The sequence below is a fragment of the Pleurodeles waltl genome, chromosome 10 (assembly GCF_031143425.1).
Source record: "Pleurodeles waltl isolate 20211129_DDA chromosome 10, aPleWal1.hap1.20221129, whole genome shotgun sequence".
Lineage (NCBI taxonomy): Eukaryota > Metazoa > Chordata > Amphibia > Caudata > Salamandridae > Pleurodeles > Pleurodeles waltl.
In genome coordinates, this window is record NC_090449.1 from 264,691,086 (window position 1) to 264,717,475 (window position 26,390).

Consider the following 26,390-nt stretch of genomic DNA (forward strand, 5'->3'; position numbering starts at 1 on the left):
CCATAGGTGAGGGCACCAGTGCATGAGCACTGTGCCCCTACAGTGTCTAAGCCAAACCTTAGACATTGTAAGTGCAGGGTAGCCATAAGAGTATATGGTCTGGGAGTCTGTCAAACACGGACTCCACAGCACCATAATGGCTACACTGAAAACTGGGAAGTTTGGTATCAAACTTCTCAGCACAATAAATGCACACTGATGCCAGTATACATTTTATTGTAAAATACACCCCAGAGGGCACCTTAGAGGTGCCCCCTGAAACCTCATCCAACTACCCGTGTAGGCTGACTGGTTCTAGCAGCCTGCCACACTCGAGACATGTTGCTGGCCACATAGGGAGAGTGCCTTTGTCACTCTGTGGCCTGTAACAAAGCCTGCACTGGGTGGAGATGCTAACACCTCCCCCAGGCAGGAGCTGTAACACCTGGCGGTGAGCCTCAAAGGCTTACCCCCTTTGTTCCAGCACCACAGGGCACTCCAGCTAGTGGAGTTGCCCGCCCCCCTCTGGTCACGGCCCCACTTTTGGCGGCAAGGCCGGAGGAGATAATGCGAATAACAAGGAGGAGTCACTGGCCAGTCAGGACAGCCCCTAAGGTGTCCTGAGCTGAAGTGACTATCTTTTAGAAATCCTCCATCTTGCAGATGGAGGATTCCCCCAATAGGGATAGGAATGTGACCCCCTCCCCTTGGGAGGAGGCACAAAGAGGGTGCCATTGGCTACTAACCCCCCCAGACCTAAACACGCCCTTAAATTTAGTATTTAAGGGCTTCCCTGAACCTAAGAATTTAGATTCCTGCAACTTACAGATGAAGAGGACTGCTGAGCTGAAAACCCCTGCAGAAGAAGAAAGAAGACACCAACTGCTTTGGCCCCAGTCCTACCGGCCTGTCTCCTGCCTTCTAAAGAAAACTGCTCCAGCGACGCTTTCCCCAGGACCAGCGACCTCTGAATCCTTAGAGGACTGCCCTGCTTCCAAGAGACCAAGAAACTCCAGAGAACAGCGGCCCTGTTCAACAAAGACTGCAACTTTGTATCCAGAGGAGCGGATTTAAAGACCCCTGCAATCCCCGCAAGAAGCGTGAGACTTGCAACACTGCACCCGTCGACCCAGACTCGACTGGTGGAGAAACAACAACTCAGGGAGGACCCTCCGGCGACTCCAAGACTGAGTATCCAAAGTTGTCCCCCCTGAGCCCCCACAGCGACGCCTGCAGAGGGAATCCCGAGGCTCCCCCTGACCGCGACTGCCTGACTCTAAAATCCCGACGGCTGGAAAAGACTCTGCACCCGCAGCCCCCAGCACCTGAAGGATCGGAACTTCAGTGCAGGAGTGACCCCCAGGAGGCTCTCTCCCTTGCCCAGGTGGTGGCTACCCCGAGGAGCCCCCCCCTTGCCTGCCTACACCGCTGAAGAGACCCTTTGATCTCCCATTGAATCCTATTGCGAACCCGACGCTTGTTTGCACACTGCACCCGGCCGCCCCCGCGCTGCTGAGGGTGCACTTTCTGTGTGGACTTGTGTCCCCCCCCCCCGGTGCCCTACAAAACCCCCCTGGTCTGCCCTCCGAAGATGCGGGTACTTACCTGCTGGCAGACTGGAACCGGGGCACCCCCTTCTCCATTGAAGCCTATGTGTTTTGGGCACCACTTTGAACTCTGCACCTGACCGGCCCTGAGCTGCTGGTGTGGTGACTTTGGGGTTGCTCTGAACCCCCAACGGTGGGCTACCTCGGACCCCAATTTGAACCCCGTAGGTGGTTTACTTACCTGCAAGAACTAACATTACTTTACCTCCCTGAGGAACTGTGAAAATTGCACTGTGTCCACTTTTAAAACAGCTAAATGTGTTTAATGTAAAAAGTATATATGCTATTGTGATTATTCAAAGTTCCTAGAGTACTTACCTGCAATACCTTTCAAATGAGATATTACATGTAGAATTTGAACCTGTGGTTCTTAAAATAAACTAAGAAAATATATTTTATTTTTCTATACAAAAACCTATTGGCCTTGAATTGTCTGAGTGTGTGTTCCTCATTTATTGCCTGTGTGTATGTACAACAAATGCTTAACACTACTCCTTTGATAAGCCTACTGCTCGACCACACTACCACAAAATAGAGCATTAGTATTATCTCTTTTTGCCACTATCTTGCCTCTAAGGGGAACCCTTGGACTCTGTGCATACTATTCCTTACTTTGAAATAGTGCATACAGAGCCAACTTCCTACAGTCCGGAAGAAATTGTGTGAACCATAAGCAGTAACCATGTTGAATAATGGATACTATCCATGTCTGTTGTGATGTCTAACCATTGCCCCTGGAACATTTTCAGGCTTCCGCCCACAGGGGAAGTGTGCTGAGGGAAGGTGATGGCAAAGTCACTGTTTGTTGTTAGTGGCTTGCTTTGAGGACTGGAATGTTCCTCTAGACTTAGGAAATTGTCCTCTGTAGGACCCCAAAATCCCCCTCTTTGATATTGTGTCTGGTATGAGGGCTTGGACTGTGAGGTGGATGGCTCGGAGGGCTGTGGCCAGAAGCCTCCCCTATATTTAGACTTCCGAAATGTGCCTCTGTATTGGGATGAATAAAGTGCTCCCATCGCTTTAGCAGTGTCGGCATCTTTTTTCATCTATGGCTGAGTCCACCTGTGTGCCAAATAATTGCTATTGATTAAAAGGCATGTTGAGGACAGCCTGTTGGATTTCAGGTTTAAAACCTGATGACCTGAGCCATGCATGCCGCCTAATGGTGACAGACGTATTTATAGTCCTTGCGGCTGTATCTGCTGAGTCTAGCGCTGATTGTATTAGGTTGTTTGTAATTGCCTGTCCCTCCTCTACTACCTGCTGAGCTCTCTTTTGGTGTTCCTTGGGGAGATGTTGAATAATGTCCTTCATCTCATCCCAATGAGCCCTATCGGATCTAGCGAGGAGGGCCTGCGAATTAACTATGCCCCACTGATTGGCTGCTTGTGACGCCACCCTTTTCCCTGCAACATCAAATTTTTTGCTTTCCTTATCTGGAGGGGGTACATCTCCAGAGGACTGCGAGTTAGCTCTTTTCCTCACTGCGCTGACCACTACTGAATCGGGGGCCAGCTATTGTGTGATATACACCGGGTCTGAGGGTGGTGGTTTGTACTTTTTTTCTACCCTTTGGGTTATAGCTCTTCCTTTAACCGGCTCCTGGAATATCTGCTGGGCATGTTTGAGCATATCGGGGAGCATGGGTAGGCTTTGGTATGTGTTGTGGGTTGAGGACAATGTATTGAATAAAAAGTCGTCTTCTAGAGGTTCCGTGTGCATGCTTACGTTGTGGAAAGCTGCTGCCCTAACTAAAACCTGAGTATACGAGGTGCTATCCTCAGGTGGGGAGGGCTTAAATGGGTAGCACTCTGGGCTGTTTGATACAGGGTCATCATAAAGATCCCATGGATCTGTGTCCTGATGTGACTACATAGTGTGTGTAGCAGGTGGAGAGAGAGTTCGTTGAGGAGAGTGGAGGAGGAGACTGGTGAGGAGGAGACTGGCGAGGCGGAGATTTCTCTCTTGGCACTTTAGCCGTTGGCTGATCAGTGTCCAAACATCCATGGAAGGCCACTTTTCTTTTAATTTTGTGGGGGGGAGGGGCTGTGAGGATCTTGCCAGTGTCCTTGTGGCTCTGTATCCTGGCTTGTCTGTCATCGAAATCCTCCATTTGTTGTAGCTCTTCCTCAAATCTATGGCTTTCTTTAAGCTGTTTTGAAAGTCCATGCTCCTCTGTGTAGGACTGTCTTTTCGGCTCCAAAGCTGGTTTCTTCGGCACCGAAGATCCCGGGGTGGTAGTTGGCCTCCGTTCCGAAAGTGACTTTTGGGGTCTCGACTCGATGGGTCGGTGCCGTATGGTTTCGGAGCCTGTGTCTCGACTCGAGTCCGAAGACTTCAAAGCAGGTGTGGCCTTTTTCGGTGCCGAAGGTGTTACTTGGTCACCAGTCGATGTTTTACAGGTGGAGTCATGGCCTTCAGGCAGTGGCGTCCCCGAGGCCTTATGTTTGGTCTTGGTCTGGGTCTGGGCAAGTGTACTCACATGGTGGCCCACTGTCGGTGGTCGGTCGACGTCTGATTCCTCGGAATCGGAACCTTGAACGGAGATGGCAGTGTGAATCATCTACCTTTCTTCCGCGTCGAGGCGTTCAGTGCTCTTTGATGCCATTTGTAACCTTCTCACTCTTCGGTCTCGCAAAGTCTTTTTGGAACGGAAGGACTTGCAGGTTTCACAAGTATCCTCTCGGTGGTCTGGAGACAAACACAGATTACAGATCTGTGTAGGGATATTTGGCGTGGCACGGAGGGCAGAATCTGAATGGGGTCTGGTCCATGAGGCTTCGACGCTTCTTGCAGTCGGGCCGACCAGGCCCAAGTTGGGCGCGGGTGCCCCGAAGGGAAACCGAAGATGTGTGTCCGCCCGTACTGAGGTGTTGATGCTAGATGGGATGCGATCAAGAACAATACCAACGGATTTCGATGAATTATAAGTTTTTCCGACTCGAACAACCGAAGTGAAGAGGAACACGTCCGAACCCGATGGAGGAAAGAAAACAATCTAAGATGGAGTCGATGCCCATGCGCAATGGAGCTGAAAAGGAGGGTCACTCGGTCCCGTGACTCGAAAAGACTTCTTCGAAGAAAAACAACTTTTAACACTCCGAGCCCAACACTAGATGACAGGACCTGTGCATAGCATGTGTATCTGCAGCTACACATGCCACCGAACATATATGGAAAATGTCACTTACCCAGTGTACATCTGTTCGTGGCATGAGACGCTGCAGATTCACATGCTTTGCACACCCCGCCATCAAGTGTTGGGCTCGGAGTGTTACAAGATGTTTTTCTTCGAAGAAGTCTTTTCGAGTCACGAGATCGAGGGACTCCTCCCCTTTCGGCTCCATTGCGCATGGGCGTCGACTCCATCTTAGATTGTTTTCCCCGCAGAGGGTGAGGTAGGAGTTGTGTATTATAGTAATAGTGCCCATGCAATGGAGTAAATATGTATGTACATAATGTGGTTTAAAGCGATATATTTACAAATGTACAAATGTCATCAACTTCAAACGGCTACAGGCTCCCGGGGAGGAGGGCGGGCGCATGTGAATCTGCAGCGTCTCATGCCACGAACAGATGTACACTGGGTAAATGACATTTTTTGTTCGATGGCATGTGTAGCTGCAGATACACATGCTTTGCATAGACTAGTAAGCAGTTATCTCCCCAAAAGCGGTGGTTCAGCCTGTAGGAGTTGAAGTTGTTTGAAACAAAGTTCGTAGTACTGCTTGTGCTACTGTGGCTTGTTGTGCTGTTAACACATCCACGCAGTAGTGCTTGGTAAATGTATGAGGCGTAGACCATGTGGCTGCCTTACATATTTCAGTCATTGGAATGTTTCCTAGAAAGGCCATGGTAGCACCTTTCTTTCTAGTTGAGTGTGCCCTTGGTGTTATAGGCAGTTCTCTTTTTGCTTTGAGATAACAGGTTTGAATGCATTTAACTATCCATCTAGCAATGCCTTGTTTGGATATTGGGTTTCCTGTATGAGGTTTTTGGAAAGCAACAAACAATTGTTTTGTTTTTCGAATTTGTTTTGTTCTGTCAATGTAGTACATTAACGCTCTTTTGATGTCTAATGTATGTAGTGCTCTTTCAGCTACAGAATCTGGCTCTGGGAAGAACACTGGTAGTTCTACTTTTTGATTCAAGTGGAACGGTGATATGACTTTTGGTAAGAACTTAGGATTTGTTCGTAAAACTACTTTAAGCTTGTGTATCTGAATAAAGGGTTCTTGTATGGTAAATGCTTGTATCTCACTTACTCTTCTTAGAGATGTGATGGCAATTAGAAATGCTACTTTCCATGTTAAGTATTGCATCTCACATGAGTGCATGGGTTCAAAAGGTGGACCCATGAGTCGTGTTAAGACAATGTTGAGGTTCCACGAAGGACCTGGTGGCGTTCTTGGTGGGATAATTCTCTTTAGGCCCTCCATAAATGCTTTTATGACTGGGATCCTAAATAATGAAGTTGAGTGCGTAATTTGCAGATAAGCTGAAATTGCGGTAAGATGTATTTTAATGGATGAAAAAGCTAGCTTTGACTTTTGCAAATGTAGTAAGTAGCTTACGATGTCTTTAGCAGATGCGTCTAATGGCTAAATTTGATTATTATGGCAATAATAAACAAATCTTTTCCACTTATTTGCATAGCGGTTGGTTTCCTTGCTTGTTTTATGACATCCATACATTCATGTGTAAGGTCTAGATGTCCGAATTCTAAGACTTCAGGAGCCAAATTGCTAGATTCAGTGATGCTGGATTTGGATGTCTGATCTGTTGTTTGTATTGAGTTAACAGATCTGGTCTGTTTGGAAGCTTGATATGAGGCACTACTGAGAGGTCTAGTAGTGTTGTGTACCAAGGTTGTCTTGCCCAGGTTGGTGCTATTAGTATGAGTTTGTTTTGACTCAATTTGTTTACTAGATACGGAAGGAGTGGGAGAGGGGGAAAAGCGTATGCAAACATCCCAGACCAACTCATCCATAACGCATTGCCCTGAGACTGATCTTGTGGTTACCTGGATGCGAAGTTTTGGCATTTTGCGTTTTCTTTTGTTGCAAATAGGTCTATTTGTGGTGTTCCCCATCTTTGGAAGCAAGTGTTTAGTATTTGGGGGTGAATCTCCCATTCGTGGATCTGTTGGTGATCCTGAAAGAGATTGTCTGCTAACTGATTCTGAATCCCTGGAATAAACTGTGCTATTAGGCGAATGTGGTTGTGAATCGCCCAATGCCATATTCTCTGTGTCAGGAGACACAACTGTGTCAAGTGTGTTCCTCCCGGTTTGTTCAGATAATACATCGTTGTCATGTTGTCTGTTTTGATAGGAATGTGTTTGTCGCTTATTATGTGTTGAAATGCTTTCAACGCTAGAAATACTGCCAGTAGCTCTAAGTGAGTTATGTGAAACTGTCTCTGCTGAGTGTCCCATTGTCTTTGGATGCTGTGTTGGTTGAGGTGTGCTCCCCACCCTATCATGGAGGCATCTGTCGTTATTACGTATTGAGGCACTGGGTCTTGGAAAGGCCGCCCTTGGTTTAAATTTATATTGTTCCACCATTGAAGCGAGGTGTATGTTTGGCGGTCTATCAACACTAGATCTAGAAGTTGACCCTGTGCCTGTGACCATTGTGATGCTAGGCACTGTTGTAAGGGCCGCATGTGCAACCTTGCGTTTGGGACAATGGCTATGCATGAGGACATCATGCCTAGGAGTTTCATCACCATCTTGACTTGTATCTTTTGTTTTGGATACATGGCCTGTATTACATTGTGAAATGCCTGTACCCTTTGTGGACTTGGAGTGGCAATCCCTTTTGTTGTGTTGATTGTCGCCCCTAAGTATTGCTGTGTTTGACACGGCTGAAGGTGTGATTTGTTGTAGTTGAGTGAGAAACCTAGTTTGTGGAGGGTTTCTATGACATACTTTGTGTGTTGTGCACACCGTTCTTGTGTGTTGGTTTTGATTAACCAATCGTCTAGGTACGGGAACACATGTATTTGCTGCCTCCTGATATGAGCAACTACTACTGCCAGGCATTTTGTAAAAAAAAAGAAAAAAAAAAAAAACTCTTGGCGCAGTTGTTTTCCCGAATGGCAACACTTTCAATTGATAATGTACCCCTTGGAATACAAACCTTAAGTACTTTCTGTGTGAAGGATGTATCAGTATATGGAAGTATGCATCCTTTAGGTCTAGTGTTGTCATGTAGTCTTGTTGTTTGAGCAATGGGATTACGTCCTGTAATGTCACCATGTGAAAGTGATCTGATTTGATGTAGATATTTAATGTTCTGAGATCTAATATAGGTCTTAGAGTTTTGTCCTTTTTGGGTATGAGAAAGTACAGCGAGTAAACTCCTGTTCTTCTCTGATGAATTGGTACCAGTTCTATTGCATCTTTTTGTAACAACGCTTAGACCTCTAGTTGTAGAAGATCCCTGTGTTGTTTTGACATATTGTGTGTTTTTGCTGGGACATTTGGAGGGAATTTGAGAAATTCTATGCAATAACCATGCTGGATAATTGCTAGGACCCAAGGGTCTGTTGTTATTTCCTCCCATTGTTTGTAGAACTTGGTTAGTCTCCCCCCCACAGGTGTTATGTGTTGGGGATTTGTGTCATCAAAGTCACTGCTTGTTTTGTGGAGTTTTGGGACTTTGGAACTTCCCTCTACTTTTTTGGAACTGTCCCCCCTCTATATTGTCCCTGAAAACTTCCCTGCTGATATTGGCTCTGATAAGTGGGCCTTGTTTGTGAGGTTGTGGGTTCAGTGCTTTGTCCTCGAAACCCCCCACGAAACTGTGTTTTACGAAATGTGCCTCTGCTCTGTGGGGAGTAGAGTGCGCCCATGGCTTTGGCCGTATCAGTGTCCTTTTTAAGTTTTGATAGCAGTGTCCACCTCCGGCCCAAACAACTGCTGTCCGTTAAATGGCATATTCAGCACGGCTTGTTGTATTTCCGGCTTGAATCCTGATGTACGCAGCCATGCATGTCTCTGTATTGTCACCGCTGTGTTTACAATTCTAGCAGCTGTGTCTGCCGCATCCATTGCTGACCGTATCTGATCGTTTACAAATGTTCAAGATCAACTTCTAAACGGCTACAGGCTCCAGGCTCCCGGGGAGGCGGGTGGGCGCATGTGAATCTGCAGCGACTAATGCCACGAACAGATGTACACTGGGTAAGTGACATTTTCTGTTCGATGGCATGTGTAGCTGCAGATACACATGCTGTGCATAGACTAGTAAGCAGTTATCTCCCCAAAAGCGGTGGTTCATCCTGTAGGAGTTGAAGTTGTTTGAAACAATGTTCGTAGTACTGCTTGGCCTACTGTGGCTTGTTGTGCCGTTAGCACATCTACACAGTAGTGTTTGGTAAATGTATGAGGCGTAGACCATGTAGCTGCCTTACATATTTCGGTCATTGGAATATTTCCTAGAAAGGCCATGGTAGCACCTTTCTTTCTAGTTGAGTATGCCTTTGGTGTAATAGGCAGTTCTCTTTAAGATAACAGGTTTGAATGCACTTAACTATCCATCTAGCAATGCCTTGTTTAGAAATTGGATTTCCTGTATGAGGTTTTTGGAAAGCAATAAATAATTGTTTTGTTTTCCGAATTAGTTTTGTTCTGTCTATGTAGTACATTAACGCTCTTTTGATGTCTAATGTATGTAGTGCTCTTTCAGCTACAGGGTCTGGCTGTGGGAAGAACACTGGTAATTCTACTGTTTGATTTAAGTGGAACGGTGATATGACTTTTGGTAAAAATTTAGGATTTGTCTGTAGAACTACTTTATGCTTGTGTATTTGAATAAATGGTTCTTGTATGGTAAATGCTTGAATCTCACTTACTCTTCTTAAAGATGTGATGGCAATTAAAAATGCAACTTTCCATGTTAAGTATTGCATTTCACAAGAGTGCATGGGCTCAAAAGGTGGACCCATGAGTCGTGTTAAGACAATGTTGAGGTTCCATGAAGGAACTGGTGGTGTTCTTGGTGGTATAATTCTCTTTAGGCCTTCCATAAATGCTTTTATGACTGGTATCCTAAATAGAGAAGTTGAGTGCATAATTTGCAGGTAAGCTGAAATTGCTGTAAGATGTATCTTAATGGAAGAAAAAGCTAGCTTTGACTTTTGCAAATGTAGTAAGTATCCTACGATGTCTTTGGCAGATGCGTGTAAGGATTGAATTTGATTATTATGGCAGTAATAAACAAATCTTTTCCACTTATTTACATAGCAATGTCTAGTGGTAGGTTTCCTAGCTTGTTTTATGACCTCCATACATTCCTGTGTAAGGTGTAAGTGTCCGAACTCTAGGACTTCAGGAGCCAGATTGCTAGATTCAGCGATGCTGGATTTGGGTGTCTGATCTGTCGTTTGTGTTGCGTTAACAGATCTGGTATGTTTGGTAGTTTAACATGAGGCACTACTGAGAGGTCTAGTAGTGTTGTGTACCAAGGTTGTCTTGCCCATGTTGGTGCTATTAGTATGAGTTTGTTTTGACTCAACTTGTTTACTAGATATGGAAGGAGTGGGAGAGGGGGAAAGCGTAAGCAAATATCCCTGACCAACTCATCCATAACGCATTGCCCCGAGACTGATCTTGTGGGTACCTGGATGCGAAGTTTTGGCATTTTGCGTTTTCCTTTGTTGCAAATAGATCTATTTGTGGTGTTCCCCAACTCTGGAAGTAAGTATTCAGTATTTGGGGGTGAATCTCCCATTCGTGGATCTGTTGGTGATCCCGAGAGAGATTGTCGGCTAACGGATTCTGAATTCCTGGAATAAATTGTGCTATTAGACGAATGTGGTTGTGAATCGCCCAATGCCATATTCTCTGTGCCAGGAGACACAACTGTGTTGAGTGTGTCCCTCCCTGTTTGTTTAGGTAATACATAGTTGTCATGTTGTCTGTTTTGACAAGAATGTGTTTGTGGCTTATTATGGGTTGAAATGCTTTCAGCGCTAGAAATACTGCCAATAGTTCTAAGTGATTTATGTGAAACTGTTTTTGGTGAGTGTCCCATTGTCCTTGGATGCTGTATTGATTGAGGTATGCTCCCCACCCTATCATGGAGGCATCTGTCGTTATTACATATTGTGGCACTGGGTCTTGGAAAGGCCGCCCTTGGTTTAAGTGTATACTGTTCCACCATTGAAGCGAGGTGTATGTTTGGCGGTCTACCAACACCAGATCTAGAAGTTGACCCTGTGCCTGTGACCACTGTGATGCTAGGCACTGTTGTAAGGGCCGCATGTGCAACCTTGCGTTTGGGACAATGGCTATGCATGAGGACATCATGCCTAGGAGTTTCATCACCATTTTGACTTGTATTTTTTGTTTTGGATACATGGCCTGTAGTACATTGTGAAATGCCTGAACCCTTTGTGGACTTGGAGTGGCAATCCCTTTTGCTGTGTTGATTGTCGCCCCTAAGTATTGCTGTGTTTGACACGGCAGAAGGTGTGACTTTGTGTAGTTGATTGAGAAACCTAGTTTGTGGAGGGTTTCTATGACATACTTTGTGGGTTGTGAACACCTTTCTAGCGTGCTGGTTTTGATTAACCAATCGTCTAGGTACGGGAACACATGTATTTGCTGCCTTCTGATATGTGCAGCTACGACTGCCAGGCACTTTGTAAAAACTCTTGGCGCAGTTATTCCGAATGGCAACACCTTGAATTGGTAATGTATCCCTTGGAATACAAACCTTAAGTACTTTCTGTGTGAAGGATGTATCGGTATATGGAAATATGCATCCTTTAGGTCTAGTGTTATGTAGTCTTGTTTGAGTAGTGGGATTACGTCTTGTAATGTCACCATGTGAAAGTGATCTGATTTGATGTAGGTATTTAATGTTCTGAGATCTAATATAGGTCTTAGAGTTTTGTCTTTTTTGGGTATGAGAAAGTACAGAGAGTAAACTCCTGTTCCTTTCTGGTGTTTTGGTATTAATCCTATTGCTTCTTTCAGTAGCAATGCTTGAACTTCTAGTCCTAGAAGATCTATATGTTGTTTTGACATATTGTGGGTTTTCGGTGGGACGTTTGGAGGGAATTTGAGAAATTCTATGCAATAACCATGCTGGATAATTGCCAGTACCCAAGTGTCTGTTGTTATCTCCTCCCAATGTTTGTAAAATTGGCTTAGTCTCCCCCCCACAGGTGTTATGTGTTGGGGATGTGTGACTTGGAAGTCACTGCTTGTTTTGAGGGGTTTTGGGGCTTTGGAACTTCCCTCTATTTTTTTGGAATTGTCCCCCTCTATATTGCCCCCGAAAACTTCCCCGCTGATATTGGCTTTGATAAGTGGGCCTGGCTTGTGAGGTTGTGGCCTATGTAGGTTGACCTCGAAACCCTCCCCTAAATTGTGTTTCGCGAAATGTGCCTCTGCTTTGTGGGGAGTAGAGTGCGCCCATGGCTTTTGCCGTATCGGTATCTTTTTTGAGTTTTTTCCAATAGCAGTTTCGACTTCCGGCCCAAACAACTGCTGTTCATTAAAGGGCATATTCAGCACGGCTTGTTGTATTTCCGGCTTGAACCCTGACGTACGCAACCATGCGTGTCTCCTTATCGTTATTGCAGTATTTACTGTCCTTGCAGCCGTATCTGCTGCATCCATTGCTGACCGTATCTGATTATAGGAGATACTTTGTCCTTCTTCTACCACTTGTTGTGCCCTTTTCTGGAACTCTTTGGGTAAGTGTTCTATGAAATGCTGCATTTCGTCCCAATGAGCTCTATCGTATCTTGCCAAAAGTGCTTGTGAATTGGCAATACGCCATTGGTTTGCTGCTTGTGCTGCAACCCTTTTAACCGCAGCATCGAATTTGCAACTCTCCTTGTCTGGAGGTGGTGCATCTCCCGAGGTATGAGAGTTTGCTCTCTTGCGAGCTGCCCCAACAACCACCGAGTCTGGTGTTAATTGCTGCGTAATATAAACAGGGTCTGTTGGCGGTGGCTTGTACTTCTTCTCCACCCTTGGAGTTATGGCTCTGCCTTTTACAGGATCCTGAAATATTTGTTTGGAATGCTTTAGCATTCCCGGGAGCATAGGTAAGCTTTGGTATTGGCTATGAGTGGAGGAGAGTGTATTAAACAAAAAGTCATCCTCAATTGGTTCTGAATGCAAGGTGACGTTATGAAAAGCAGCTGCCCTTGAGACCACATGCGTGTAGGATGTACGGTCTTCAGGTGGCGACGGCCTCGCAGGGTAACAGTCTGGGCTGTTATCTGATACAGGAGCATCATAAAGGTCCCATGCATCGAGATTATCTTGACTCATTGCAGTATGAGTCGGGGATTGCATCAGTGGTGGAGTGGCTACCGGTGATGTGTGCATTGATGGTGGTGGAGTTGTTTGTCTTGCCACCTTTGCCTATGGCTGCTTGTCCTTTTCTTGAAAGGCAAGTCTTCTTTTCATCTTAATTGGGGGAAGAGTGCTTATCTTCCCTGTGTCTTTTTGAATGTGGAGCCTTCTTTGAGTGTAGTCTGGCTCAACTGATCCAAGTTCCTCTCCGAACTTATGTCCTTGCATCTGGGAGGACAATCCCTGTTCCTCTGTGTAGGAACCTGTTTTCGGTTCCGAGGCTGGATGTTTCGGAATCAAAATCTTTTCGGTCGCTTTTTTGGGCTCCGAGGAAACCTAGTTTATTTTCGGCGTCGTGGTGTCTCAGTGCCGAACCATTTCGGTGCCACTGTCTCGGTGCCGAATCTGCTCGGAGCCGCTGTCTCGGGCCCGAGATTGTTGTGTGGCGGTATCTCGACCGGAGTCGGATGACTTCGCCACATGCATGCTGTAAGGAAATGCCTCCTTGGCATGGTTGCCCCCTGACTTTTTGCCTTTGCTGATGCTATGTTTACAATTGAAAGTGTGCTGAGGCCTGCTAACCAGGCCCCAGCACCAGTGTTCTTTCCCTAACCTGTACTTTTGTATCCACAATTGGCAGACCCTGGCATCCAGATAAGTCCCTTGTAACTGGTACTTCTAGTACCAAGGGCCCTGATGCCAAGGAAGGTCTCTAAGGGATGCAGCATGTCTTATGCCACCCTGGAGACCTCTCACTCAGCACAGACACACTGCTTGCCAGCTTGTGTGTGCTAGTGAGGACAAAACGAGTAAGTCGACATGGCACTCCCCTCAGGGTGCCATGCCAGCCTCTCACTGCCTATGCAGTATAGGTAAGACACCCCTCTAGCAGGCCTTACAGCCCTAAGGCAGGGTGCACTATACCATAGGTGAGGGTACCAGTGCATGAGCATGGTACCCCTACAGTGTCTAAACAAAACCTTAGACATTGTAAGTGCAGGGTAGCCATAAGAGTATATGGTCTGGGAGTCTGTCAAACACGAACTCCACAGCACCATAATGGCTACACTGAAAACTGGGAAGTTTGGTATCAAACTTCTCAGCACAATAAATGCACACTGATGCCAGTGTACATTTTATTGTAAAATACACCACAGAGGGCACCTTAGAGGTGCCCACTGAAACTTAACCGACTGTCTGTGTAGGCTGACTAGTTCCAGCAGCCTGCCACACCAGAGACATGTTGCTGGCCCCATGGGGAGAGTGCCTTTGTCACTCTGAGGCCAGTAACAAAGCCTGCACTGGGTGGAGATGCTAACACCTCCCCCAGGCAGGAGCTGTGACACCTGGCGGTGAGCCTCAAAGGCTCACCCCTTTGTCACAGCCCAGCAGGGCACTCCAGCTTAGTGGAGTTGCCCGCCCCCTCCGGCCACGGCCCCCACTTTTGGCGGCAAGGCTGGAGGGAACAAAGAAAGCAACAAGGAGGAGTCACTGGCCAGTCAGGACAGCCCCTAAGGTGTCCTGAGCTGAGGTGACTCTGACTTTTAGAAATCCTCCATCTTGCAGATGGAGGATTCCCCCAATAGGGTTAGGATTGTGACCCCCTCCCCTTGGGAGGAGGCACAAAGAGGGTGTACCCACCCTCAGGGCTAGTAGCCATTGGCTACTAACCCCCCAGACCTAAACACGCCCTTAAATTTAGTATTTAAGGGCTACCCTGAACCCTAGAAAATTAGATTCCTGCAACTACAAGAAGAAGGACTGCCTAGCTGAAAACCCCTGCAGAGGAAGATCAGAAGACGACTACTGCCTTGGCCCCAGAAACTCACCGGCCTGTTTCCTGCCTTCCAAAGATCCTGCTCCAGCGACGCCTTCCAAAGGGACCAGCGACCTCGACATCCTCTGAGGACTGCCCCTGCTTCGAAAAGACAAGAAACTCCCGAGGACAGCGGACCTGCTCCAAGAAAGGCTGCAACTTTGTTTCCAGCAGCTTTAAAGAACCCTGCAAGCTCCCCGCAAAAGGCGTGAGACTTGCAACACTGCACCCGGCGACCCCGACTCGGCTGGTGGCGATCCAACACCTCAGGAGGGACCCCAGGACTACTCTAAGACTGTGAGTACAAAAACCTGTCCCCCCTGAGCCCCCACAGCGCCGCCTGCAGAGGGAATCCCGAGGCTTCCCCTGACCGCGACTCTTTGAATCCTAAGTCCCGACACCTGGGAGAGACCCTGCACCCGCAGCCCCCAGGACCTGAAGGACCGGACTTTCACTGGAGGAGTGACCCCCAGGAGTCCCTCTCCCTTGCCCAAGTGGAGGTTTCCCCGAGGAACCCCCCCCTTGCCTGCCTGCAGCGCTGAAGAGATCCCTAGATCTCCCATTGACTTCCATTACAAACCCGACGCTTGTTTCTACACTGCACCCGGCCGCCCCCGCACTGCTGAGGGTGAAATTTCTGTGTGGACTTGTGTCCCCCCCGGTGCCCTACAAAACCCCCCTGGTCTGCCCTCCGAAGACGCGGGTACTTACCTGCAAGCAGACCGGAACCGGGGCACCCCCTTCTCTCCATTCTAGCCTATGTGTTTTGGGCACCACTTTGAACTCTGCACCTGACCGGCCCTGAGCTGCTGGTGTGGTGACTTTGGGGTTGCTCTGAACCCCCAACGGTGGGCTACCTTGGACCAAGAACTGAACCCTGTAAGTGTCTTACTTACCTGGTAAAACTAACAAATACTTACCTCCCCTAGGAACTGTGAAAATTGCACTAAGTGTCCACTTTTAAAACAGCTATTTGTGAATAACTTGAAAAGTATACATGCAATTTTGATGATTTGAAGTTCCTAAAGTACTTACCTGCAATACCTTTCGAATGAGCTATTACATGTAGAATTTGAACCTGTGGTTCTTAAAATAAACTAAGAAAAGATATTTTTCTATACAAAAACCTATTGGCTGGATTTGTCTCTGAGTGTGTGTACCTCATTTATTGTCTATGTGTATGTACAACAAATGCTTAACACTACTCCTTGGATAAGCCTACTGCTCGACCACACTACCACAAAATAGAGCATTAGTATTATCTATTTTTACCACTATTTTACCTCTAAGGGGAACCCTTGGACTCTGTGCATGCTATTCCTTACTTTGAAATAGCACATACAGAGCCAACTTCCTACATTGGTGGATCAGCGGTGGGGTACAAGACTTTGCATTTGCTGGACTACTCAGCCAATACCTGATCACACGACAAATTCCAAAATTGTCATTAGAAATTGATTTTTGCAATTTGAAAAGTTTTCTAAATTCTTAAAAGACCTGCTAGGGCCTTGTGTTAGATCCTGTTTAGCATTTCTTTTAGAGTTTAAAAGTTTGTAAAAGTTTGAATTAGATTCTAGAACCAGTTTTAGTTTCTTAAAAAGTATTCCAACTTTTAGAAGCATAATGTCTAGCACAGATGTGAATGTGGTGGAACTCGACACCACACCTTACCTCCATCTACAGATGAGAGAGCTAAGGTCACTCTGTAAACTAAAGAAAATAGCAATGGGCCCCAAACCTACCAAAGTACAGCTCCAGGAGCTTTTGGCAGAGTTTGAAAAGGCCAACCCCTCTGAGGATGGCAACTCAGAGGATGAAGATAGTGACTTGGAGGGAAATTCCCCCCCTCCAGTCCTACTTAGGGAGAGCAGGGCTACTCAAGCCCTGACTCCACAAATAATAGTCAGAGATGCTGGTTCCCTCACAGGAGGGACCAACAACTCTGAAATCACTGAGGATAACTCCAGTGAAGAGGACATCCAGTTAGCCAGGATGGCCAAAAGATTGGCTTTGGAAAGACAGATCCTAGCCATAGAGAGGGAAAGACAAGAGATGGGCCTAGGACCCATCAATGGTGGCAGCAACATAAATAGGGTCAGAGATTCTCCTGACATGTTGAAAATCCCCAAAGGGATTGTAACTAAATATGAAGATGGTGATGACATCACCAAATGGTTCACAGCTTTTGAGAGGGCTTGTGTAACCAGAAAAGTGAACAGATCTCACTGGGGTGCTCTCCTTTGGGAAATGTTCACAGGAAAGTGTAGGGATAGACTCCTCACACTCTCTGGACAAGATGCAGAATCTTATGACCTCATGAAGGGTACCCTGATTGAGGGCTTTGGATTCTCCACTGAGGAGTACAGGATTAGGTTCAGGGGGGCTCAAAAATCCTCGAGCCAGACCTGGGTTGACTTTGTTGACTACTCAGTGAAAACACTAGATGGTTGGATTCAAGGCAGTGGTGTAAGTAATTATGATGGGCTGTACAATTTATTTGTGAAAGAACACCTGTTAAGTAATTGTTTCAATGATAAACTGCATCAGCATCTGGTAGACCTAGGACCAATTTCTCCCCAAGAATTGGGAAAGAAGGCGGACCATTGGGTCAAGACAAGGGTGTCCAAGACTTCAACAGGGGGTGACCAAAAGAAAGGGGTCACGAAGACTCCCCAGCAGAAGGGTGATGAGACAACCAAAACTAAAAATAGTAAAGAGTCTTCCACAGGCCCCCAAAAACCTGCACAGGAGGGTGGGCCCAGAGCCTCTTCACAAAACAATGGGTACAAGGGTAAAAACTTTGATCCCAAAAAGGCCTGGTGTCATAGCTGTAAACAGCATGGACACCAAACTGGAGACAAGGCCTGTCCCAAGAAAGGTTCCACTCCAAACTCCCATCCAGGTAACACTGGTATGGCTAGTCTCCAAGTGGGATCAACAGTGTGCCCAGAGCAAATCAGGGTCCACACTGAAGCTACTCTAGTTTCTGAGGGTGGGGTGGATTTAGCCACACTAGCTGTCTGGCCGCCTAACATGCAAAAATACAGACAGCAACTCTTAATTAATGGGACTAGAATAGAGGGCCTGAGGGATACAGGTGCCAGTGTCACCATGGTGACAGAGAAACTGGTTTCCCCTGGCCAATACCTGACTGGAAAAACTTACACAGTCACCAACGCTGACAATCAGAGAAAAGTACATCCCATGGCAATGGTTACTTTAGAATGGGGAGGGGTCAATGGCCTGAAGCAGGTGGTGGTCTCCTCAAATATCCCAGTGGACTGTCTGCTTGGAAATGACCTGGAGTCCTCAGCATGGGCTGAGGTAGAGCTAAAAACCCATGCAGCAATGCTGGGTATCCCTGAACTGGTGTGTGTGAAAACAAGAGCACAATGCAAGGCACAGGGTGAAAAAGTAGAGCTGGAGTCTGGAAAAATGGCCCAGCCTACCAAGAGAACAGGAAAGTCAGTTGGGAAACCAACTGCAACACAGCAAAAGAAAGGGAACCTCTCTTCTCAGGAAGAAGTTCTGCCCTCTGAGGGAACTGAGCCTTTGGAGCTTGAACCTTATCAGGTTGAGCTCTTAGGCCCAGGGGGACCCTCAAGGGAGGAGCTGTGTAAGGGACAAGAAACCTGTCCCTCTCTTGAAGGCCTTAGGCAGCAAGCTGCTGAAGAGTCCAAAGGCAAGAAAAATGGAACACATAGGGTCTATTGGGAAGATGGGCTCCTGTACACTGAGGCCAGAGACCCCAAACCTGGTGCCACTAGGAGAGTGGTAGTGCCTCAGCTGTTCAGAGAGTTCATCCTAACATTGGCCCATGACATTCCCCTTGCTGGACATTTGGGACAAACCAAGACGTGGGAGAGGTTAGTCAACCACTTCTACTGGCCCAATATGTCCAACATGGTTAAGGAGTTTTGCCTCTCCTGCCCCACCTGTCAAGCCAGTGGTAAGACAGGTGGGCATCCAAAGGCCCCCCTCATTCCACTTCCTGTGGTGGGGGTGCCCTTTGAAAGAGTGGGTGTGGACATAGTTGGTCCACTGGAACCTCCCACAGCCTCAGGAAATATGTATATCCTGGTAGTAGTGGATCATGCTACCAGGTATCCTGAAGCTATTCCCCTTAGGTCGACTACTGCCCCTGCAGTAGCCAAGGCCCTCATTGGTATCTTTACCAGAGTGGGTTTCCCTAAGGAGGTGGTGTCTGACAGAGGTACCAACTTCATGTCAGCATACCTAAAGCACATGTGGAATGAGTGTGGAGTGACTTATAAATTCACTACACCTTACCATCCACAAACTAATGGCTTAGTTGAGAGATTCAACAAGACATTAAAGGGCATGATCATGGGGCTCCCAGAAAAACTCAAAAGGAGATGGGATGTCCTCCTGCCATGTCTGCTTTTCGCTTACAGGGAGGTACCACAGAAGGGAGTAGGGTTCTCACCCTTTGAACTTCTGTTTGGTCATCCTGTAAGGGGACCACTTGCCCTTGTTAAAGAAGGCTGGGAGAGACCTCTCCATGAGCCTAAACAGGACATAGTGGACTATGTACTTGGCCTTCGCTCTAGAATGGCAGAGTACATGGAAAAGGCAACCAAAAACCTTGAGGCCAGCCAACAACTCCAGAAGTTTTGGTATGACCAAAAGGCTGCACTGGTTGAGTTCCAACCAGGGCAGAAAGTCTGGGTTCTGGAGCCTGTGGCTCCCAGGGCACTCCAGGACAAATGGAGTGGCCCTTACCCAGTGCTAGAGAGGAAGAGTCAGGTCACCTACCTGGTGGACCTGGGCACAAGCAGGAGCCCCAAGAGGGTGATCCATGTGAACCGCCTTAAGCTCTTCCATGACAGGGCTGATGTGAATCTGTTAATGGTAACAGATGAGGATCAGGAGGCAGAGAGTGAACCTCTCCCTGATCTTCTGTCATCAGACCCAAAAGATGGCACAGTAGATGGAGTGATCTACTCAGACACCCTCTCTGGCCAACAGCAGGCTGATTGTAGGAGAGTCCTACAACAGTTTCCTGAGCTTTTCTCCCTAACCCCTGGTCAGACACACCTGTGTACCCATGATGTGGACACAGGAGACAGCATGCCTGTCAAGAACAAAATCTTCAGACAGTCTGACCATGTTAAGGAAAGCATCAAGATGGAAGTCCACAAGATGCTGGAATTGGGAGTGATTGAGCGCTCTGACAGCCCCTGGGCTAGCCCAGTGGTCTTAGTCCCCAAACCTCACACCAAAGATGGAAAGAAAGAGATGAGGTTTTGTGTGGACTACAGAGGGCTCAACTCTGTCACCAAGACAGATGCCCATCCAATTCCAAGAGCTGATGAGCTCATTGATAAGTTAGGTGCTGCCAAATTTCTAAGTACCTTTGACTTGACAGCAGGGTACTGGCAAATAAAAATGGCGCCTGGAGCAAAAGAAAAGACAGCATTCTCCACACCTGATGGGCATTATCAGTTTACTGTTATGCCCTTTGGTTTAAAGAATGCCCCTGCCACCTTCCAAAGGTTGGTGAATCAAGTCCTTGCTGGCTTGGAGTCCTTTAGCACAGCTTATCTTGATGATATTGCTGTCTTTAGCTCCACCTGGCAGGATCACCTGGTCCACCTGAAGAAGGTTTTGAAGGCTCTGCAATCTGCAGGCCTCTCTATCAAGGCATCCAAATGCCAGATAGGGCAGGGAACTGTGGTTTACTTGGGCCACCTTGTAGGTGGAGGCCAAGTTCAGCCACTCCAACCCAAGATCCAGACCATTCTGGACTGGGTAGCTCCAAAAACCCAGACTCAAGTCAGGGCATTCCTTGGCTTGACTGGGTACTACAGGAGGTTTGTGAAGGGATATGGATCCATTGTGACAGCCCTCACTGAGCTCACCTCCAAGAAAATGCCCAAGAAAGTGAACTGGACTGTGGACTGCCAACAGGCCTTTGACACCCTGAAACAAGCAATGTGCTCAGCACCAGTTCTCAAAGCTCCAGATTATTCTAAGCAGTTCATTGTGCAGACTGATGCCTCTGAACATGGGATAGGGGCAGTTTTGTCCCAAACAAATGATGATGGCCTTGACCAGCCTGTTGCTTTCATTAGCAGGAGGTTACTCCCCAGGGAGCAGCGTTGGAGTGCCATTGAGAGGGAGGCCTTTGCTGTGGTTTGGTCCCTGAAGAAGCTGAGACCATACCTCTTTGGGACTCACTTCCTAGTTCAAACTGACCACAGACCTCTCAAATGGCTGATGCAAATGAAAGGTGAAAATCCTAAACTGTTGAGGTGGTCCATCTCCCTACAGGGAATGGACTTTATAGTGGAACACAGACCTGGGACTGCCCATGCCAATGCAGATGGCCTTTCCAGGTTCTTCCACTTAGAAAATGAAGACTCTCTTGGGAAAGGTTAGTCTCATCCTCTTTCGTTTGGGGGGGGGTTGTGTAAGGAAATGCCTCCTTGGCATGGTTGCCCCCTGACTTTTTGCCTTTGCTGATGCTATGTTTACAATTGAAAGTGTGCTGAGGCCTGCTAACCAGGCCCCAGCACCAGTGTTCTTTCCCTAACCTGTACTTTTGTATCCACAATTGGCAGACCCTGGCATCCAGATAAGTCCCTTGTAACTGGTACTTCTAGTACCAAGGGCCCTGATGCCAAGGAAGGTCTCTAAGGGATGCAGCATGTCTTATGCCACCCTGGAGACCTCTCACTCAGCACAGACACACTGCTTGCCAGCTTGTGTGTGCTAGTGAGGACAAAACGAGTAAGTCGACATGGCACTCCCCTCAGGGTGCCATGCCAGCCTCTCACTGCCTATGCAGTATAGGTAAGACACCCCTCTAGCAGGCCTTACAGCCCTAAGGCAGGGTGCACTATACCATAGGTGAGGGTACCAGTGCATGAGCATGGTACCCCTACAGTGTCTAAACAAAACCTTAGACATTGTAAGTGCAGGGTAGCCATAAGAGTATATGGTCTGGGAGTCTGTCAAACACGAACTCCACAGCACCATAATGGCTACACTGAAAACTGGGAAGTTTGGTATCAAACTTCTCAGCACAATAAATGCACACTGATGCCAGTGTACATTTTATTGTAAAATACACCACAGAGGGCACCTTAGAGGTGCCCCCTGAAACTTAACCGACTGTCTGTGTAGGCTGACTAGTTCCAGCAGCCTGCCACACCAGAGACATGTTGCTGGCCCCATGGGGAGAGTGCCTTTGTCACTCTGAGGCCAGTAACAAAGCCTGCACTGGGTGGAGATGCTAACACCTCCCCCAGGCAGGAGCTGTGACACCTGGCGGTGAGCCTCAAAGGCTCACCCCTTTGTCACAGCCCAGCAGGGCACTCCAGCTTAGTGGAGTTGCCCGCCCCCTCCGGCCACGGCCCCCACTTTTGGCGGCAAGGCTGGAGGGAACAAAGAAAGCAACAAGGAGGAGTCACTGGCCAGTCAGGACAGCCCCTAAGGTGTCCTGAGCTGAGGTGACTCTGACTTTTAGAAATCCTCCATCTTGCAGATGGAGGATTCCCCCAATAGGGTTAGGATTGTGACCCCCTCCCCTTGGGAGGAGGCACAAAGAGGGTGTACCCACCCTCAGGGCTAGTAGCCATTGGCTACTAACCCCCCAGACCTAAACACGCCCTTAAATTTAGTATTTAAGGGCTACCCTGAACCCTAGAAAATTAGATTCCTGCAACTACAAGAAGAAGGACTGCCTAGCTGAAAACCCCTGCAGAGGAAGATCAGAAGACGACTACTGCCTTGGCCCCAGAAACTCACCGGCCTGTCTCCTGCCTTCCAAAGATCCTGCTCCAGCGACGCCTTCCAAAGGGACCAGCGACCTCGACATCCTCTGAGGACTGCCCCTGCTTCGAAAAGACAAGAAACTCCCGAGGACAGCGGACCTGCTCCAAGAAAGGCTGCAACTTTGTTTCCAGCAGCTTTAAAGAACCCTGCAAGCTCCCCGCAAAAGGCGTGAGACTTGCAACACTGCACCCGGCGACCCCGACTCGGCTGGTGGCGATCCAACACCTCAGGAGGGACCCCAGGACTACTCTAAGACTGTGAGTACAAAAACCTGTCCCCCCTGAGCCCCCACAGCGCCGCCTGCAGAGGGAATCCCGAGGCTTCCCCTGACCGCGACTCTTTGAATCCTAAGTCCCGACACCTGGGAGAGACCCTGCACCCGCAGCCCCCAGGACCTGAAGGACCGGACTTTCACTGGAGGAGTGACCCCCAGGAGTCCCTCTCCCTTGCCCAAGTGGAGGTTTCCCCGAGGAACCCCCCCCTTGCCTGCCTGCAGCGCTGAAGAGATCCCTAGATCTCCCATTGACTTCCATTACAAACCCGACGCTTGTTTCTACACTGCACCCGGCCGCCCCGCGCTGCTGAGGGTGAAATTTCTGTGTGGACTTGTGTCCCCCCCGGTGCCCTACAAAACCCCCCTGGTCTGCCCTCCGAAGACGCGGGTACTTACCTGCAAGCAGACCGGAACCGGGGCACCCCCTTCTCTCCATTCTAGCCTATGTGTTTTGGGCACCACTTTGAACTCTGCACCTGACCGGCCCTGAGCTGCTGGTGTGGTGACTTTGGGGTTGCTCTGAACCCCCAACGGTGGGCTACCTTGGACCAAGAACTGAACCCTGTAAGTGTCTTACTTACCTGGTAAAACTAACAAATACTTACCTCCCCTAGGAACTGTGAAAATTGCACTAAGTGTCCACTTTTAAAACAGCTATTTGTGAATAACTTGAAAAGTATACATGCAATTTTGATGATTTGAAGTTCCTAAAGTACTTACCTGCAATACCTTTCGAATGAGCTATTACATGTAGAATTTGAACCTGTGGTTCTTAAAATAAACTAAGAAAAGATATTTTTCTATACAAAAACCTATTGGCTGGATTTGTCTCTGAGTGTGTGTACCTCATTTATTGTCTATGTGTATGTACAACAAATGCTTAACACTACTCCTTGGATAAGCCTACTGCTCGACCACACTACCACAAAATAGAGCATTAGTATTATCTATTTTTACCACTATTTTACCTCTAAGGGGAACCCTTGGACTCTGTGCATGCTATTCCTTACTTTGAAATAGCACATACAGAGCCAACTTCCTACACATGCCCTTTTTCGGTGCCGATGATCGGTCACCTATTTTTCAGGTTAAGCCATGGCCTGTTGGCGGTGGCGACCCCTGGGCTTTTGTCGTCTTCTCGTGAGTTTTATATTGCGACGTCTTACTCACGGTCTTCGGCGTTTCTTCGGGATCGAGCTCGTCCGAGTCCGATTCCTGGATGGAGAATGTTTCTTCTTCCTCCTCGAAACACCCTTGTCCTGTCGGCGCCGACGCCATCTGCAGTCTTCTCGCTCTTCGGTCTCTTAATGTTTTCCTCGACCGAAACGCTCGACAGGCTTCACAGGTATCCTCCTTGTGCTCTGGAGACAGACACAAGTTACAGACCAGATGCTGATCTGTATATGGATACTTGTTATGACATTTTGGGCAGAAGCGGAATGGGGTCCGTTCCATCAGCCTTGAAGAGACACGTGGCCGGGCTGACCAGGCCCGACGGGGAATCGAAAAAACCCCGAAGGGCCACCGGAGCTCTTCAAAAGTCAGTGTCGATCTGTTGTAACTAACCCGATACCGAACGCAAACAATACCGACGATTTTTCCGAGATTCTAACTAACTTTCCGACCCGAAACACGGAGCGAAAAGGAACACGGCCGAACCCGATGGCGGAAAAAAAACAATCTAAGATGGAGTCGACGCCCATGCGCAATGGAGCCGAAATGGGAGGAGTCCCTCGATCTCGTGACTCGAAAAGACTTCTTCGAAGAAAAACAACTTGTAACACTCCGAGCCCAACACCAGATGGCGGGATGTGCACAGCATGTGTATCTGCAGCTACACATGCCATCGAACATATATATATATATATATATATATACACACACACAAGAGGAGGCAGCCCCCAGAGGCGACCCATAGGTAGCAGGCACCGGAGTCGCAGTGAGGCCCACTCAGCACACCTGAATGGGAGCCCCAAATCGCTGGAGCAGCAGGCTGGAGACCATGCTTTGCAGGAAGGAGTGAGGAGGGTCAGGGCTGCACAGAGCCTGAAGATCCATTGGAGGAACAAACAAGCCTTGGTAGCTGCAAGAGTCACAGTGCAGGGGTACTTGTCCTGCAAGGAGAGGCAAGGGATTACTGTCTCCCAAGTTGGATAGCTGGTAGAGAGGACCAAGGGGATCACTATAGACCACCATCTGTGATGCAGGATCCACAGTTCCGGAGAAGAGAGGCTCCACGTAGCCAGTCGTCATTGCAGCTGGTGCCTGATGATGCAAGGGAGTGACTCCTTCACTCCAAGGGAGATTCTTTCTTACTTCTTGTGCAAGCTGAAGACTCGTGGCCCTCCGATGATGCACAGCCAAGGAAATGTTGCAGTTGCTTAAAGGAGCCAGAGAAACAATGTTGCAAAGCAGGGTCGTCGCTGGAGTTACAGATTGTCAATTCCTGGAGGGTCCAGCTGCAGTCCCGGTGGCCAGATGCACAGGAATCCTGCTCGAATCTTGCATGTCGAACCGGATAACCCACCCGAGACTGAGACCCTAAATAGCACAGGAAGGGGGATTGGTCACTTAGCAGGGTGACCACATATCAGAAAGGACCTGTGACATCACCTGCCTGACCTGGCCACTCAGATGCTCCCGGGGGCCTCTGCCCACCTTGGATTCAATATGGCAGAATCAAGTGGCCACCTGGAGGAGCTCTGGGCGCCACCCTTGGGATGGTGATGGACAGGGGAGTGGCCACTCCCCTTTCCATTGTCCAGTTTCGACAGAGCAGGGACCAGTGGTCCCTGGACTGGTGCAAACCGGTTTATGCAAGGAAGGCACCAAATGTGCCCTTCAAAGCATACCAGTGGCTTGGGGAGCCTACCCCTACCCAAGCTATGCAACACCTATTTCCAAGGGAAAGGGGGTTACCTCCCTCTCTCACAGGAAGTCCTTTGTTCTGCCTTCCTCTGCCTGGGCCCTCAAGCAGCAGGAGGGCAGAAACCTGTCTGAGGAGTGGCAGCAGTGCCGGATGACTGGAAAACCCCAAAAGACTAGCAGAAGCAATGCTGGGGGTCCTCCAAGGAGACCCTAGAGTGCATGGAATCATACAGTATTGGGGTACGATTCCGACAAGTTTGATACCAAACATGACCAGGTTCAGAATTACCATTATGTAGGTGGACACAGGTAGTGTGACCTGTGTCCACTACACCGGTAACATGTCTTCTCCGCCCTTACGAAGTCCAGTGTAATGAAGCTGGAATTCATAGGGCCGCCTCTGCTCATGCAGGGATGCCCTCACACACAGGTACCTGCACCCTACCCTCTGGGCTAGAAGGGGCTACCACAGGAGTGACTTACTGACCTGGTGCAGTGACCTGTAGTGAAAAGGTGCATGCACCTTTTCACGCAGGCTGCAATGGCAGGCCTGCAGGTACATTTTGCATGGGCTCCCATGGGTGGCACGATACATGCTCCAGTCTATGGGGAACCCCTGGTGCCCAATGCCCTGGGTACCTAAGTACCATATCCTATGGACTTACATGGGGCACCATTTTGCCAATTGTGGGGTGTACTAAGTCCTAAACAACCACATGTAGA

At 48.1% G+C, this 26,390-nt stretch overlaps 1 protein-coding gene across 4 annotated transcripts in view; it reads right to left on the reverse strand.

The window, feature by feature from the left end:
• The window catches only part of LUC7L (LUC7 like), a 251,298-nt gene that overhangs the window by 163,472 nt on the left and 61,436 nt on the right, over positions 1 to 26,390 (reverse strand). The window lies entirely within an intron of this gene.